The 15,717-nt window shown below is 44.7% G+C and overlaps 1 protein-coding gene across 1 annotated transcript in view; it reads right to left on the bottom strand.

The window, feature by feature from the left end:
* CA5B (carbonic anhydrase 5B) overlaps positions 1-15,179 on the bottom strand; it is a 125,489-nt gene extending 110,310 nt beyond the window's left edge. Inside the window, exon 1 of the mRNA XM_066356244.1 lies at positions 15,047-15,179. The gene's annotated coding sequence lies outside the window, so the exon portion shown is untranslated. The remainder of the gene's footprint in view (positions 1-15,046) is intronic.
* Between the last annotated feature and the right edge of the window lie 538 nt (positions 15,180-15,717).

The raw sequence follows: 15,717 nt of genomic DNA, 5'->3' as shown, positions 1-15,717 counted from the left end.
ACCCATTCTGACTTCACCCGCCCCTCTTCATGGACCTCACTGCTATTAACTGGCTGTGAACTAACTAGCTCTTTCACCCTGCAGTGTGGCCCCTGACTCCCCAGTGCTGAGCTACAGGGGAGAAGGCTAGACCCAAGAGAAAGGTGAGGTGTTAATTCCCATTATTGCCTTGAGAGGAACAACTGAGGGCTCCAGGCAGATCTCTTTTTAATTAGCTATTCATCCATGTGCCTGGACAAGTATTGCGAATGTGTTGTGCCAAGAAGCCAGCCTTTCAGCCTCGTGCCGTGTGCTGTTGTTTGTAACACTTTGCCAACAAACACACTGACCTCAGGGAGTGAAGCATGGTGTTTTAAATCAATTCATGCTGTTAGATCGAAATACTACAAAGCGCATGACTGTAAAGCCAGTAGCCACAGCCACCAACACAGCTGCCTAGCCCGTGCAGGTTCGCATTTGATTTTGACAGACGATAATGAAACAATGGAGCCAAGAATTGGTGGGCCATTAGCTTTAATCCTAGCTTGCACCCGGCCAGCAAGAAAAACACACAGTGGGAAAACACTTCCCTTTCCATTCAGGGCTCCCAAAGCCACTGACTTATCCGAGTTTCCTAGAATCAAAAGTTTCTACCTCATCAGCCTTATTCACCTCTGTTCCCCATCTCCTTCTCTCTGCACAAACTCTGCACAAACTGGTTTCTCCTTCAACACTCAGCCATCTTGGCTGCTTCTCCTCTCCTCCACGTGGCCTTTCCCTGCTCTCCTCTAGCATGGGTTCCTCTGCCCCATTTTATAGTGTAGAAATCAAAACCTTTAATTCAATATACAAACAAGGAAGTCTTTGATACAAAGCCACTTATCTGAGGCATAAATGGGATTCCTCATGAGAGTGCACCACCCCCTATCATGCTATAGTCAAGGGTGTGGGGAAAAATTAGTCTTAAAACTCAGACTTAGGCTATAACAACTCTGCCTGCTTACAACCTGTCCCCCACACCCAATGCAAACTATAAGGAGTAAACATATACATCATATCTGCAAACTTATTTGACCAACAATGAATTAAACAACAGACATTTATTTCTCATTGTTCTGGAGTGTAGAATTCCAAGATCAAGGTTGTGGCCAATTTCTTTCCCAGTAAGAACCTGCTTCCTGGCTCAGAGATGGCTAGCTTCTAACTATGCTTCCACATGCTGGACAGAGAGCAGTCTCTGGTCTCTCCCTTTTCTGATAAGGACACTAATCCCATCATGGGGACACAACCCTCATGACCTTATTTAACACTAATTACCCTACCAAGGCTCCACCTCCACAATTTCATTGGGGATTAGGGCCTCACTGCAAGGACTTTGAAGGGACACAATCAGTCCATGACACATGGCCATCATATTAATGGGGATGTTAGAAGTTTGTGTATGCCATATAAGCTCCTCACCTACAAGCCCAATTTCTTACCTGAGGTCGTTACGTCAGTGTATTAGTTTATAACACAGTATCACAGCCTCAGAAAGTTATTGTCTCACACTTCTGAAGGCTGTAAGTCGGATATCAAAATGTCGGCAGGGCTGGTTGTTTCTGAGAGTTATAAGAGAAGAATCTTTTCCAGGCCTTTCTACTTGAAATGGTTAATTTTATGTGTCAGTCTGGCTAAGCAGATGTCCAGGAGGCACTGTGGAAGGTGGGTTGGAGAGGCATTTGAGATTAATTCGAAGAATATAAATTTCAGATAACATTCAGATAAATTTCAGATAATATTCCATGTGCACAGGATATTGCAAAAATCCAAGGAGGACAAAAATGCCCAGTCAACTTGATTAAGGAAGTAGGATTTGTTCAGCTGCCGGAGCTGCATGACCTTAACAGAGTCAGCTAAGAACAAACTTTTCTAAGTTACATTTCTTACATCTTATATACTGTAAAGCCAGTGGCTACGGCCAGGGCCACTATCACAGCAGCCCGTCCCATGCAGGTTCGCATTGGATTCGGACAGTCGGTAAAGAAACAACGGAGCCAAAAACTGATGAGCCATAGTCTTTAATTCTAGCTTGCACCCGGCGGGCAAGTAAAAATACACACTGGGCTCCAAAACCCACTCACATTCAGTGCTCACAAAGCCACTGACTTATCCGAGTTTCCTAGAATCAAAGGTTTCTAGCTCACCAGCCTTATTTTCCTCAGTTCCCCATCTCCTTCCTTATCCCAGATACAAACACTACACAAACTGGCATCTCACTCAGCACTCCGCCATCTTGGCTGCTTCTCCTGGCCACATGGCCTCTTTCGGGTCTCTGCTCTGCTCCCTCTGCTCTCTCATGCTAATCATCCCAGGAACCAAGAGCGCAAGCTCCTATTCTGCCCCTATTTTATAGTGTAGCTTCACAACCTTTAATCTAATATACAAAATAGGGAAGTCTCTAATACAAAGTCACTTCTCTGAGTCATGATGGGATTGTACCACCCCACATCAAAAAAGGGTAGGAAAGGCTTAATCCCAAAACCAAGCCCCAGGCTACAAGGATTCTGCCTGCCCAGAGACACACATTAATATCACCTGGGCAACGGCCTCCACGTGGGCAGCGCCACTTTAACAAAGTGAGCATAATACATATTTGTTGGGCAGATAAAATGTATTATGCTCACTTTGTTAAAGATGGCTCCGCTGCCCACGTGAGGCCGTCGCCCAGGTGATATTAAGGTGTGTTGAGAATCCTTGTAGCCTGGGGCTTGGTTTTGGGATTAAGCCTTTCCCACCCTTTTTGATGTGGGGTGGTACAATCCAATCATGCCTCAGAGAAGTGTATTAGAGACTTCCCTATTTTGTATATTGGATTAGAGGTTGTGAAGCTACAATATAAAATGGGGGCGCTCTTGGTTCCTGGGATTATCTTCAGCAGAGAGAATAGAGCCAGCAGCGGGAGGAGGCCACATGGAGGAGGCCAGGAAAAGCAGCCAAGATGGAGGAGTGCTGAGTGAGATGCCAGTTTGTGTAGAGTTTGTATCTGGAATAAGGAAGGAGATGGGGAACTGAGGAGAAGAAGGCTGGTGAGCTAGAAACCTTTGATTCTAGGAAACTCGGATAAGTCAGTGGCTTTGTGAGCACTGAGTGTGACTGGGTTTTGGAGCCCAGTGTGTATTTTTACTTGCCCGCCGGGTACAAGCTAGGATTAAAGGCTATGGCCCACCAGTTTTTGGCTCCATGGTTTCTTTACCGACTGTCCGAATCCAATGCGAACCTGCATGGGCCAGGATGCTGTGATGGTGGCCCTGGCCGTGGCTCCTGGCTTTACAATATTTTATCTGCCCAACATATACCTTTACAGCTTTAGCTTTCACATGACAAATGCCTAATTTCTATGACTTCCTTGTTTGCAGGTTTACATGACTTTCTTTTGTGTCTCCAGGAGGGAAAGGGGAGAGGAGGCCGGAGGCTCTGTCCTTGATAATCTTATTACTCATTCTTCTTGCTGGAGCTGCAAGTTCATTTCAAGGAACTGGTAACAAGTAAGGTCCACAGCAGTGGTTTGTTATTTTTTCAAACTTTCATGTCTGCTCTTCTTCCTTCAGTCGAGAACACTGAGGTCACAGGCTGGAGTGTAAGACACCATATATTACAGGACTCCTCTGTAAAGCCAGTAGCCACGGCCACCATCACAGCCGCCTGGCCCATGCAGGTTCGCATTAGATTCGGACGAATGGTAATGAAACAATGGAGCCAAGAACTGGTGGGATATCTTCCTTAATCCTAGCTTGCACCCAGTGGACAAGAAATATGCACAATAGTGTAAGGCCAGTAGCCATGGCCACCATCACAGCCACCTGGCTCATGCAGGTTCGCATTAGATTCGGACAGATGGTGTAAAGCCAGTAGCCATGGCCACTATCACAGCAGCCCGGCCCATGCAGGTTTGCATTGGATTCAGACAGTTGGTAAAGAAACAATGGAGCCAAAAACTGGTGAGCCATCATCTTTAATCCTAGCTTGCACCTGGTGGGCAAGTAAAACACACACTGGGCTCCAAAATCACTTACATTCAGTGCTCACTAAGCTACTGACTTATCCGAGTTTCCTAGAATCAAAGGTTTCTAGCTCACCAGACTTATTCACCTATGTTCCCTATCTCCTTCCTTCTCCCTGCACAAACTCTGCACAAACTGGCTTCTCCTTCAGCACTCCACCATCTTTGCTGCTTCTCCTGGACTCCTCCATGTGGCCTTTCTTAGCTCTCCTCTCTAATGCTAATCTCAGGAACTGAGAGAGAGCAAGCTCCTGGTCTGCCCCACTTTACAGGGTAGAAATCAAAACCTTTCATCCTTATACAAACAAGGAAGTCTCTGATACAAAGTCACTCATCTGGGGCATAATGGGATTCCTCATGAGAGTGCACCACCCCACATCAAACAGGGTGGGAAAGGGTTAGTCCTAAAACCAAGCCCCAGGCTACAAGGATCCTACCTGCCCACAGCCTGCCCCCAACACACATTAATATGATCACGCCCATCCCAAGCAGGAAGGGCAACTAATATGAACACCTGGGTGACGGGCTTCCACGTGTGCAGCGCCATCTTTAATAAAGTGAGCATCATATATTTTATCTGCCCAACATCCTCTCCTCTGTATTCTTCTGGTTTCTCCTCCCTCAAGGAGGAAGTACTAATGGTGCGTCAGCCCAACACACAATGGATCGGTGTGAGCAGACTGGAGCCAATAAAGGCAGCAACTAGGTGTCTTCTCCAACCACCCTTCATTCAATCTGTCACACTCTTTTACTCTTCCATTCATAAGACATCAAACATAAAGTGCCAGAAATCATTTTAGGATAATGGGGGAATAAAACGAACTCTCTACCCTTGTTAAACTTATGTTCTAGAAGGGGTAGACAGTCAATAAACAGAAAGCATATAAATAAGCAAATTATAGAGAAGATTAGAATGAATTCAGTAAAAAGTACAGCAGGGTAAGGTAAATTTAAAGTATTGTCCCTTTATCAAGGTGCTCAGAATAGACCTCATAGAAAAACAAAAATTTAGAGGTGAGGGAGTTATTCAAGCTATATAAAGGAAGGGCATATATATAAAGATATATAAATATATACATATAAGTAATATGCTATATGTATATGTAAAATAGTTTGAGGCTCTGAGATGGGAGTGTATCTGGCACACAGAAGGGATAATAAGGAGATCAACAGGGCAGGATTGGAGTGAACCAGGAAGATGAGGTTGAGAGGTAATGGACACCACATCAAATAGCTGTCTAGGCCAGCAAAAGGTTTTTTCTCTAACTCAGGTTTTTCAACCTCAGCGTTGTGGACATTTTTGACCAAGTAACTCTTTTGGAGGGAGCCGTCCTATGCATTGCGGGAAGTTTAGCAGCGTCCCTGGTCTTACCCACCAGATGCCAGTGGCACGCTTCCTCCAGCCGTGACAGTCAAAAGCATCTCCGGACATTGCAGATGTCCCTCGGAGAAGGGGGGTCACCTCTCATTGGGAACTACTGCTCTAAGCAATATAGGGACACAGTGAAGTTTCTGGAGCAGAGAGGGACATAATCTGATTTATATATTTAAGAGATCATTCAGGGTGCCCTACTGGAAATTGACTGGGATGGGAGGCAGGAAGGAAGCAGGGAGACCATTCAGGATAATCCAGGGGCTGCAACGAAGAATGTCGCAGTGGAGGTGGTGAGAAGTGGTTGGGTGTTGGCTCCATCTTGGATATATAGCCCGTAAGATGTGCAAGAGAGGAGTCAAGGATGACTGGATGATTCTTGGCCTAAGTAACTGGAAGAACGAAGTTGCCATGAACTGAGATGAAGACAATAGTGTGTGGAACAGGTTTTGGGTGGGGAGTCAGTAGCTCAGAGTCGGGCCTGTGGAGTATGAAATGAAATTCCAATAATCCCAGTGGAGAATATGAAGCACTGAACTGGACAGGGACAGTAGAGATGGAGAAGGCACTTTGCATTCAAGAGACGGCCATGTTGGGAACAAAACAAAACAAAACACAGCATTTGCACTCAACTGGAGGACAGGAAAGGGAAGGAGTTGAAGAAGCAGAAGCTTAGAGATTTCACAGCTGGAGGATGCTGGTGGTAGAACGAGGATGAATCCCTGACCAGAGAAACAGAACCTGGCACAAGGTGCAGGTCGGAAAGGAAAGACGGCACCCCTCATCTAATTATACATCGGAGTTGAGGTCCAAGGTACAGCTGGAAGGAAGAGTCTAGGAGAGTTGAAAATGCAGTTGTGGTGCTCAGGAGAGATTATGAGGCTAGAGAGAGAAGAAACCCCACCCCCTGCCGAGAATAAGTGGTGTACACAGGGAGATGGAGAAAATGGAGTGATTAAGGAGGTCAAGATATGGCGAAGGAACAACCAGTCAAAGGCAATCAAGGAAGGAATGGAGCATGGAAGGTCAGGTGAGGAGGGTTCCAGGAAAATCCAAATAAGCAGAGCCTTAGTTGTGGTATTTTTTTAAAATTAATTTTAATGGGGTGACATTGATAAATCAGGGTACATATGTTCAGAAAAAACAGTTTTGGTATTGCTTAGTTATAATACCTGCAACAACACATGAGATAATTCACATCCAGGTATGTGCTTTGGGAAGAAGATTGTTTATGAGAAAAATGTTTATGAACTTGCACCTAGAGTATAAATTGTAAGTTTTGTCATTAAAAATATACTAATAATTATTATAAAATAGTCTTCAGGTGAACCCTGGAATGTATAAATATGGAATGTACTTTCTTAGTTATATTATTTAGTACAGGTACAGGAAAAATGCATAACACTGAATAAACTTAAAAAATTTAAACTATTATTGATTATCATCTATGCATAAAAACTAGTTCATTGGATAAGTTTTAGAACAAAATACTTCCCTTTCTCAAAAGCACATATTCAAAATAATAGGACTTCAAATATACAAACTAATGCTCACCTTGTGAAACACATTCAGTAATTACAAGTCAACTATGGCCTTATTGGTATAAGAACAAAATCATATACCAAGACATAAAAAATAGACACTTTAGAGTACAGGTATGTACTGTATAAGGTAAGCAATGCTGCCTAAAGCAAATCATGGTTCTTAAAGTTAGTACTTTATTGAGAGGTGGTTATTTGAACTCACACATAGAGCTCATAAAACCTAAGCTTGTAAACCACAAATAATGTTAATCCTCAAACATAGCACACAACAGTGAACTAATAGTCTACATTACTGGATTTCACGGGCACTCTGTCTGTCTTTAAATTTGTCCATAAAGATGAGGCCATAGGCTGGTTAGGTCTCAGGAGAGGTCAGCTTTCTGTGCTATATGCCATTTGCTATCACTGATTTTTTATGTATATTCTTAGAATTCTCCTTACGCACTCCTCATGTTTCACAGATTTAGAAATGTGTGAAAAAATAAAAGATTCCAACAGCCTTTTAAAACTATTCATAAGTCACGCATTTACTAAATACCCCAGTTCTTGGACTCTGCCATATATATAGGACAAACAGCAAAAAAGGTACCCACTAAATGTTACTTTTAAATTGAAAAATTCCTTGACTCTTATCAAATCGGCCCATCATTTTCTCATCTTCTCAAATAGAAAGGAAGTCAGCCTCTTGCAATTCTGAGAAAAACTAGCTTCCTCCTGTCACCCACTTCTTTTCCTAGAGTATGTTCCCTGTCTGGGATTGCCAAAGGTTTCAAAATACGTTTCTTACCCTGGTTTATGTTGCTGCTCAGTGCAGCCAATGAAATATAAGTGCACTTCCTCTTTTCCATCAGATTTCCCCAACATGCATCTTCGGCCAATTTGTACTGTTTTCTAACTATGAGTGATGGTAACCTTTTGTGTGGCAGGTGCGTAGAGGCACAGGAATGGAGCCCTTGCCACATTTGGCCTTTAGGTAAATTTCAAGCCTGTACAGAGTTTACAATTTCTGAGCAAAGGAGGAAAGCCTTAGAAAGCTGAAAGGTTTTCCTTTCCAAAATATTCAAGAACAGTGCAGCTCTTTACCAGGGCCCAGAAGGGAGAGTGGTAGGGGTAAAATCTGGTTCACTGTAGATTCCAGTGCAGACTGAAAACAGAAATCTTTCTGAGGGATGTGCAGGGGCAGATTATAAATAGGGTGTGGGGCAGCTTCTCACCAGAGATTTCTGACTTCTCTCCATATTCCAGCAAGACTTTTTAAATAAAAAAAATGGAGATGGCTAGATTGTAAATAAAGGAAGAAGGGAATGCAGTCAGCAGTGTGGTTGTCACTGTCTGACAGAAAATAAATCATACCCAAATTAAGGTGTACACATATTCGTTATCTCCTTAGCTTTTTAAAGCTTTCTCAGCAAAAATAAAAGAGGGGGACTTACACTGGTTATTACAAGGAGTTTCCAGTAGCCTTAGGGCAGTAGATTTTAACTTATGCCACAAAGAATTACAGGTACCTAAAACGTTTATATTTTGTAGGTTATTCCCCTCCAGCTCCCAAGACGGGGTAGGAAACAGAAAAGAAAGAAGAAAGAATTGAAAAGTAGGAAAGGTTCAAAGTTGTTCAAATGGCACAACTGTGCTGCTGACCTTCTGCCCTGGGTTTGGCTGTGAATCAGTCCATAGCCCTTGGCATAGTCTGGGGAAAGATCAACAATGCAGGTCTGAGCGAGTCTCAGCTTAAGGTGCCTCGGTTTCTGGATCTGCAACCCCCTCAGCTCCCAAGTTTTTGTGACAGCTGTTCTATTTCTAAGTGGACAGAACCCTAAAGGGGTGTAGCTGCCCAATGACACTCAAGAGTGAAGGAACAGAGTTAGAGTAGGGAAGGGGCGATTCCCAGCTCCTTCCCCACCATTCTTCATAAGTCTTGCCAGGACTGGGGCCATCGTCGCCAGGTCAACAGCTGTCCTGCCTCCGCAACGCATCGGAGAGCGTGGTCGAGTATGCGGGAAGGACCCTGTCCTCTCTAGTAGGCCACGCCCCCTTGCTGCCCACGCGCCACATCCCTGAGGAACCTTACCCAAAAATTTCTAACCTCAAAAGGGAATGAGGTTCCTGTGAGTGGCAACCTTAGCCACGCCCCTTGCACCTCGTTGCTTAATCACGTCACGCCCCTCCCCGCCCAACAATGCCTTAAGCCCCTTAAGCCCCGCCCCGGCTACGCTACCTACTGGCACCTCTGCTTCAGTTGCTTCAAGTCTATCGCGGTTGCGCACCAGCGCGCTAACTTGGCCCCGCCCCTGCCCTCCCTCAGCTTCCCAGCTTTCTGATGTATCTGAGAGCGGCAAAGCTACGCCCCATTGACAGGGCGCACCTCACGTTTGTGGTACATCCTTGCGCTCCACCTGCAACCACGCCCCTTCTTCCTGTAATGTTATTGTGTCCCGTAAACTATTCTGTCGCCCGCTTTCCATCGGTATTCACATCCCTGTTATTCCCTCGGGCCACCCTCATTCTGCTGACTGCACATCTCTCCTCTCTGCCCATGTCCCTGCTTTTAACGATAATTCCTCTGCCTGAGTTTACCCTTCCCGCAATCCCGACTAATTTTGTCAAGCCCTTACTGGCGGCCAGCCCCCTCGCGCTTCAAGTCCCACTTTTTCCGGTCACGCCCCTGGGCTACGCCTAGCCCCGCCCCTCTCGACCTGGCCTTGCCCGCGCTCCTCTCCACGATTCCAGGCTCCGCCCCTCTGGGCCAGTTCGTATTCCCTGCCTTCTGCATTTCACCCCCCTCTGTCTTTCCTGATACTTGGCAAAACACATTAGGCAGGCCCACCCCGCTCATGCGCATTTTCCTGCATTCGGTCGAGGCCGCTTCCTGGGTTCCCAAGCCACCCGCTTTTGGTTCGGTGCTGGCCAAGTCCACGCCTCTAGCTCTCCTTCCGCTGGCGGATCCTGCCTGTGGGAAGCCTCAGAGGAGTGGGTGGGGCCTAAGAGTTTCCAAAGAAAACCTCCCAGGTCCCAGAGCTAGACGCCAGCGACATTTATATAATGGGACAAGCCTGCGGATCCTAGGGCTCCCTCTAATGATTGGCTTTTCTTCATATTTCTCCCAGTTCCAAACACCACAACTAGGAACAGAATCATGATAGGAAACATAACTGGGAACGTACTGAAACTGTGTTTCTAGCAGTCCCTCAGCTGACCTTTAGTGCTAGGCAGCTGCACAGAGTAAGCATGCTCCTCCTCTACTTCCTGATGTGTACTTAAAATGACTTTTCCTCGAAACTTAGTGTCCTGTTGGCTAGGGCTTGTGGAGACTTACAGCCCTGCCTAAGGCCCCCTGCTTTGCAATTAAGCTTCTTTATTTCCTCCATTTACAATTCTGGGTCCACAAGAAAAAGTAAAGCGGTTATTACCAGGGTTTTGTTTGGTTTTCTGTCCAGAAATCTCTGAACCAGCTCTCCTGGGGGCAGGACACTTTTCATTAGCCATTAAGTTATTCATTCATTTAAATTGTATTTATAGAGTACTATGTTCCAATGACAAGAAAACCACAAGGATCTTACAGCTCAAAGTTCCCCTTACTTGAGTTTGGATGGAACAGGAATTGAGAAAGTTAAGGAAGGTGTGGTACAGGGGTTGGTTAATTGATGGAAAAGAACTTGGTAAGTGCTGTTTTTTGTGTGTTTTTTTCTAATTGAGGTATGTTGGGCAGATAAAATGTATTATGCTCACTTTGTTAAAGATAACACGAGGAAGCCGTCGCCCAGGTGATATTAATGTGTGTTGGGGTGGGCTAGGGGCAAGCAGAATCCTTGTAGCCTTGGTTTTGGGATTAAGCCTGTCCCACCCTTTTTGGTGTGAGGTGGTATAATCCTATCATGCCTCAGAGAAGTGACTTTGTATTAGAGACTTCCCTGTTATGTATATTGGATTAAGGGTTTGGATTTCTACACTATAAAATGGGGACGGAACGAGAGTTTGGGCTCTTGGTTCCTGAGGTTAGCATGAGAGAGAGCAGAGAGCAGAAGGAGGCCACGTGGAGTAGGCCAGGAGAAGCAGCCAAGATGGCGGAGTACTGAGTGAGATGCCAGGCTGTGTAGAGTTTGTATCTGGGATAAGGAAGGAGATGGGGAACTGAGGAGAATAAGGTTGGTGAGCTAGAAACCTTTGATTCTAGGAAACTCGGATAAGTCAGTGGCTTTGTGTTGGGCGGATAAAATGTATTATGCTCACTTTGTTAAAGATAACACGAGGAGGCAGTCGCCCAGGTGATATTAATGTGTGTTGGAGATCGTTGTAACCTGGGGCTTGGTTTTGGGATTAAGCCTTTCCCACCCCTTTTGATGTGGGGTGGTACAATCCAATCATGCCTCAGAGAAGTGACTTTGTATATTGGATTAGAGGTTGTGAAGCTACAGTATAAAATGGGGGTAGAACGGGAACTTGCGCTCTGGGTTCCTGAGATCATCATTAGAAGAGAGAGCAGAGGAGAGCAGAGAAAGGCCATGTGGAGGAGGCCAGGAGAAGCAGCCAAGATGGCGGAGTGCTGAGTGAGATGCCAGTTTGTACAGAGTTTGTATCTGGGATAAGGAAAGAGATGGGGAACTGAGGAGAATAAGGTTGGTGAGCTAGAAACCTTTGATTCTAGGAAACTCGGATAAGTCAGTAGCTTTGTGAGCACTGAATGTGACTGGGTTTTGGAGCCCAGTGTGTATTTTTACTTGCCCGCCGGGTGCAAGGTAGGATTAAAGGTTATGGCCCACCAGTTTTTGGCTCCATGGTTTCTTTACCGACTGTCCGAATCCAATGCGAACCTGCATGGGCCGGGCGGCTGTGATAGTGGCCCCGGCCCTGCCTGCCGGCTTTACACTTTGTGAGCACTGAGTGTGACTGGGTTTTGGAGCTCAGTGTGTATTTTTACTTGCCCGCCGGGTGCAAGGTAGGATTAAAGGTTATGGCCCACCAGTTTTTGGCTCCATGGTTTCTTTACCGACTGTCCGAATCCAATGCGAACCTGTATGGGCTGGGCTGCTCTGATGGTGGCCCTGGCCCTGATTATTGGCTTTACAAGGTATCATTGACATATTAGTTTCAGGTGTACAAAATAATGATTAAATATTTGTATATATGTCGAAATGATCACCACAATAAGTCTAACATACATCACTAGTGATGGTTACAGATTCTTTTTTCTTGTTGTAAAGCCAGGAGCCACGGCCAGGGCCACTATCACAGCAGCCCGGCCCATGCAGGTTCGCATTGGATTCGGACAGTCGGTAAAGAAACAGTGGAGCCAAAAACTGATGGGCCATAGCCTTTAATCCTACCTTGCACCCGGCGGGCAAGTAAAAATACACACTGGGCTCCAAAACCCAGTCACACTCAGTGCTCACGAAGCCACTGACTTATCCGAGTTTCCTAGAATCAAAGGTTTCTAGCTCACCAGCCTTCTTCTCCTCAGTTCCCCATCTCCTTCTTTATCCCAGATACAAACTCTGTACAAACTGGCATCTCACTCAGCACTCCGCCATCTTGGCTGCTTCTCCTGGCCTCCTCCCCGTGGCCTCCTTTAGCTGCTGGCTCTACTCTCTCCGCTCTCTCATGCTAACCTCAGGAACCAAGAGCACAAACTCCCATTTTGCCCCACTTTATACTGTAGCTTCACAACCTCTAATCCAATATACAAAGTAGGGAAGTCTCTAATACAAAGTCACTTCTCTGAGGCATGATTGGATTGTACCGCCCCACATCAAAAAGGGTGGGAAAGGCTTAATCCCAAAACCAAGCCCCAGGCTACAACAATCCTGCCTGCCCCCAACACACATTAATATCACCTGGGCGACGGCCTCCTTGTGTCATCTTTAACAAAGTGAGCATAATACATTTTATCTGCCCAACACTTGTGATGAGACTTTTAAGATTTACTCTCCCAGCAACTTTCAGATCTACAATACAGTATTATTAACTATAGTTTGTAGTACTCGAGCCAGCTGGGAACTACCAGTGTCATAAGAAACTTACTCAAGACAGAGAGTTATGTCAAGAGGAAAAGGGGGAGGCCTGCCAAAGGAGGCAAAGACCTGCATTTCCTTCTCCCTTAGCTTTTATTGATCAGAAGCAGAACAGAGGTAACAGGATTACAAGGGAGGGAGGCCAGGTGATAAGGGGAAAGAATAACTAATGGTCATTTCGCTGTAATGGAGAAAGGGCTAATTTGGGTCAGTACATTCTTTTTCTTTTGCTAATTAACAAGCACAAAGGAAGGGGCAGTCTAAAACCTCCAGGCTAATTTTCTAAAGCCCGTTCACATGCATTCCTTTGTGTTTGCACAAAGGTCACTCATCACACAGCTTCTTGGTGTTTGCATCCAAGAGACATTCACTCAGGACTTTTAAGTCCCCAATCCAAGTCATAGAGGGTTCAAGGTGAGATGGGTGATTCCTGCAATAGTTGCCATGTGATACATTACATCCCATGACTGATTTTTTTTATAACTGGAAATTTGTATCTTTTGAACCCCTTCACCCATTTCACCCCCAACCCCTCACACTGCCTCTTGGCAACCACCAATCTGTTCTCTGTGTTTGAGTTTGTTTTTTGCTTTAGTTCATTTCTTCTTTTCTTTTCTCTTCTTTTCTTCTCTTCTCTTTTATTTTCTTTCTTCTTTCTTTCTTTCTTTCTTTCTTTCTTTCTTTCTTTCTTTTTTTATTTCAAGCATAAGTGAAATCATATGGTACCTGTCTTTCTCTGCCTGACTTATTTCACTTAACATAATGCCCCCTCCAGGTCCATGCTTGTTTGTTTTTGAGAAGCAGTTTTTCTTGACTTTTAGTCCCAAGGGAAATTCTGGTTCCTCATCATGATGATACTGTGAACTAAGTATGGAACAAAGTATGGTTAGGAGTTTTATATAAATATCCTCGATGTAAACTGTTGCCACCATCACAAAGCACAGTGCATTATTTAATTCTATGAAACACTCATACTTCCTTTTCATTTGAGATCACAGGCTTTATTCAGGGCAACATTTAGATCACTATTCCTCATGATGGCAAATAAGTTTCAATTCACATGTCAACTTACCAAATAACTGCCTATGACAGTTGTGTTGCTGAGTCCATGCTCAGAAGAAGTTCTGTAATAGAGTAACAGTGTCTGAGTGCAGCCTGGATGATTGGCTGCAGCAACGTATCTGGCATTTCAGATTTGTAATAATAGAGGTCTAGCATGCGCATCTTTTGACAGTCCCCCAAAACATATCTTACTATAAGCTTTTGATGATTTTTCAGACAATAGAAGGATCAAAGTCAGCCCCTGGCCCAGAAGCTCAGTTGGTTACAACATTGTCCCAACAAGCCAAGCAAGGTTGATGGTTCAATTCCCAGTCAGGGTATATGCAAGAATCAACCAATGAATGCATAAATAAGTGGAACAACAAATCAATGTCATTACTGCTGGCCAAAACATAAGGGCTGAAACTTTGATATGTTGATTAATTCGTATGTTTTGTGTATAAACAAGAAGGAGATTGGTTTAAGATTCTGTTATGAAAATGAGAGCACCTAGCTTAAAAGATACCTGGCCCAGGCCCTGGCCGGTTGGCTCAGCGGTAGAGCATCGGCCTGGCGTGCGGGGGACCCGGGTTCGATTCCCGGCCAAGGCACATAGGAGAAGCGCCCATTTGCTTCTCCACCCCCCCCTCCTTCCTCTCTGTCTCTCTCTTCCCCTCCCGCAGCCAAGGCTCCATTGAAGCAAAGATGGCCCGGGCGCTGCCCCAGGCGCTAGAGTGGCTCTGGTCGCGGCACAGCTACGCCCTGGTGGGCAGAGCATCGCCCCCTGGTGGGCGTGCCGGGTGGATCCCGGTCGGGCGCATGTGGGAGTCTGTCCGACTGTCTCTCCCCGTTTCCAGCTTCAGAAAAAAAAAATACAAAAAAAAAAAAAAAAAAAGATACCTGGCCCAAATGACCACTCCACCTATAGAGGTTGGCAAAGGAAGTACCTATAGGCAAAGCTAAATGTGACTGGATGACACTGTCAGCCACATAGAAGATCAAGGATGGCAAGAACATGGCTGCAATAGTTTTAGCCTAGAAAAATAAAATCACGACTTACCAGAACTGTGAGAATACTTTGTATATCAACGAAGCAACATTGGAAAGACTTAAACATCTAGGAAGAAATGTCAGTAAAGACGCTTTTACTACATGAGACTCATGTTAATGTATTGGTCTTCATGCATAAGATGAGGCACGCAGACAAGCATGCATGCATTCTGTTTAAGAAAGTGTGCTTTAATTTCCTACTTTAGGAATATTAGGTTGACAGTATTACGCTCACTCAGTTGGTCTGAATTAATCTTTATTTCCACACAGTAGTGATTAACTTTCTCTGAACTAGAAAAATGTGACCCTGTGAAAAAGCAACAAAGTTCACAATGGTTATAGCTTTTGATTAACCTACAAAATTTGATGAGCCTTCTGAATATGGTGTCTTCAGATTTTTTTCCTATCTTAAAAAGGGCATAAGGTATGGGAGTGGAGACAAAAATAGTCCAAAGCTAGGAGTGTAAAAAAAAATTGCAGTGTACCTTATGATATTTCATTTCCACTGTCTGAAGCTTCTTAGAATGCCAGTTTATAATTCATTTAAGTTAATTCAGTTTTATTAAATTATCAAGTATTCATGGGCCATGAAAAATGCGGAATTGGACCAAATATAGTCCCTGCCCTCCAGGATCTTAAAGTTTGTAGGCTACAAAGGCAAATCATGTTAGCAATAGATAC

This window comes from Saccopteryx leptura, chromosome X (genome assembly GCF_036850995.1).
Source record: "Saccopteryx leptura isolate mSacLep1 chromosome X, mSacLep1_pri_phased_curated, whole genome shotgun sequence".
Taxonomy (NCBI): Eukaryota; Metazoa; Chordata; class Mammalia; order Chiroptera; family Emballonuridae; genus Saccopteryx; species Saccopteryx leptura.
Note: the sequence above shows the minus strand (reverse complement) of the source record. Positions and strands in the feature narration are given on the sequence as shown.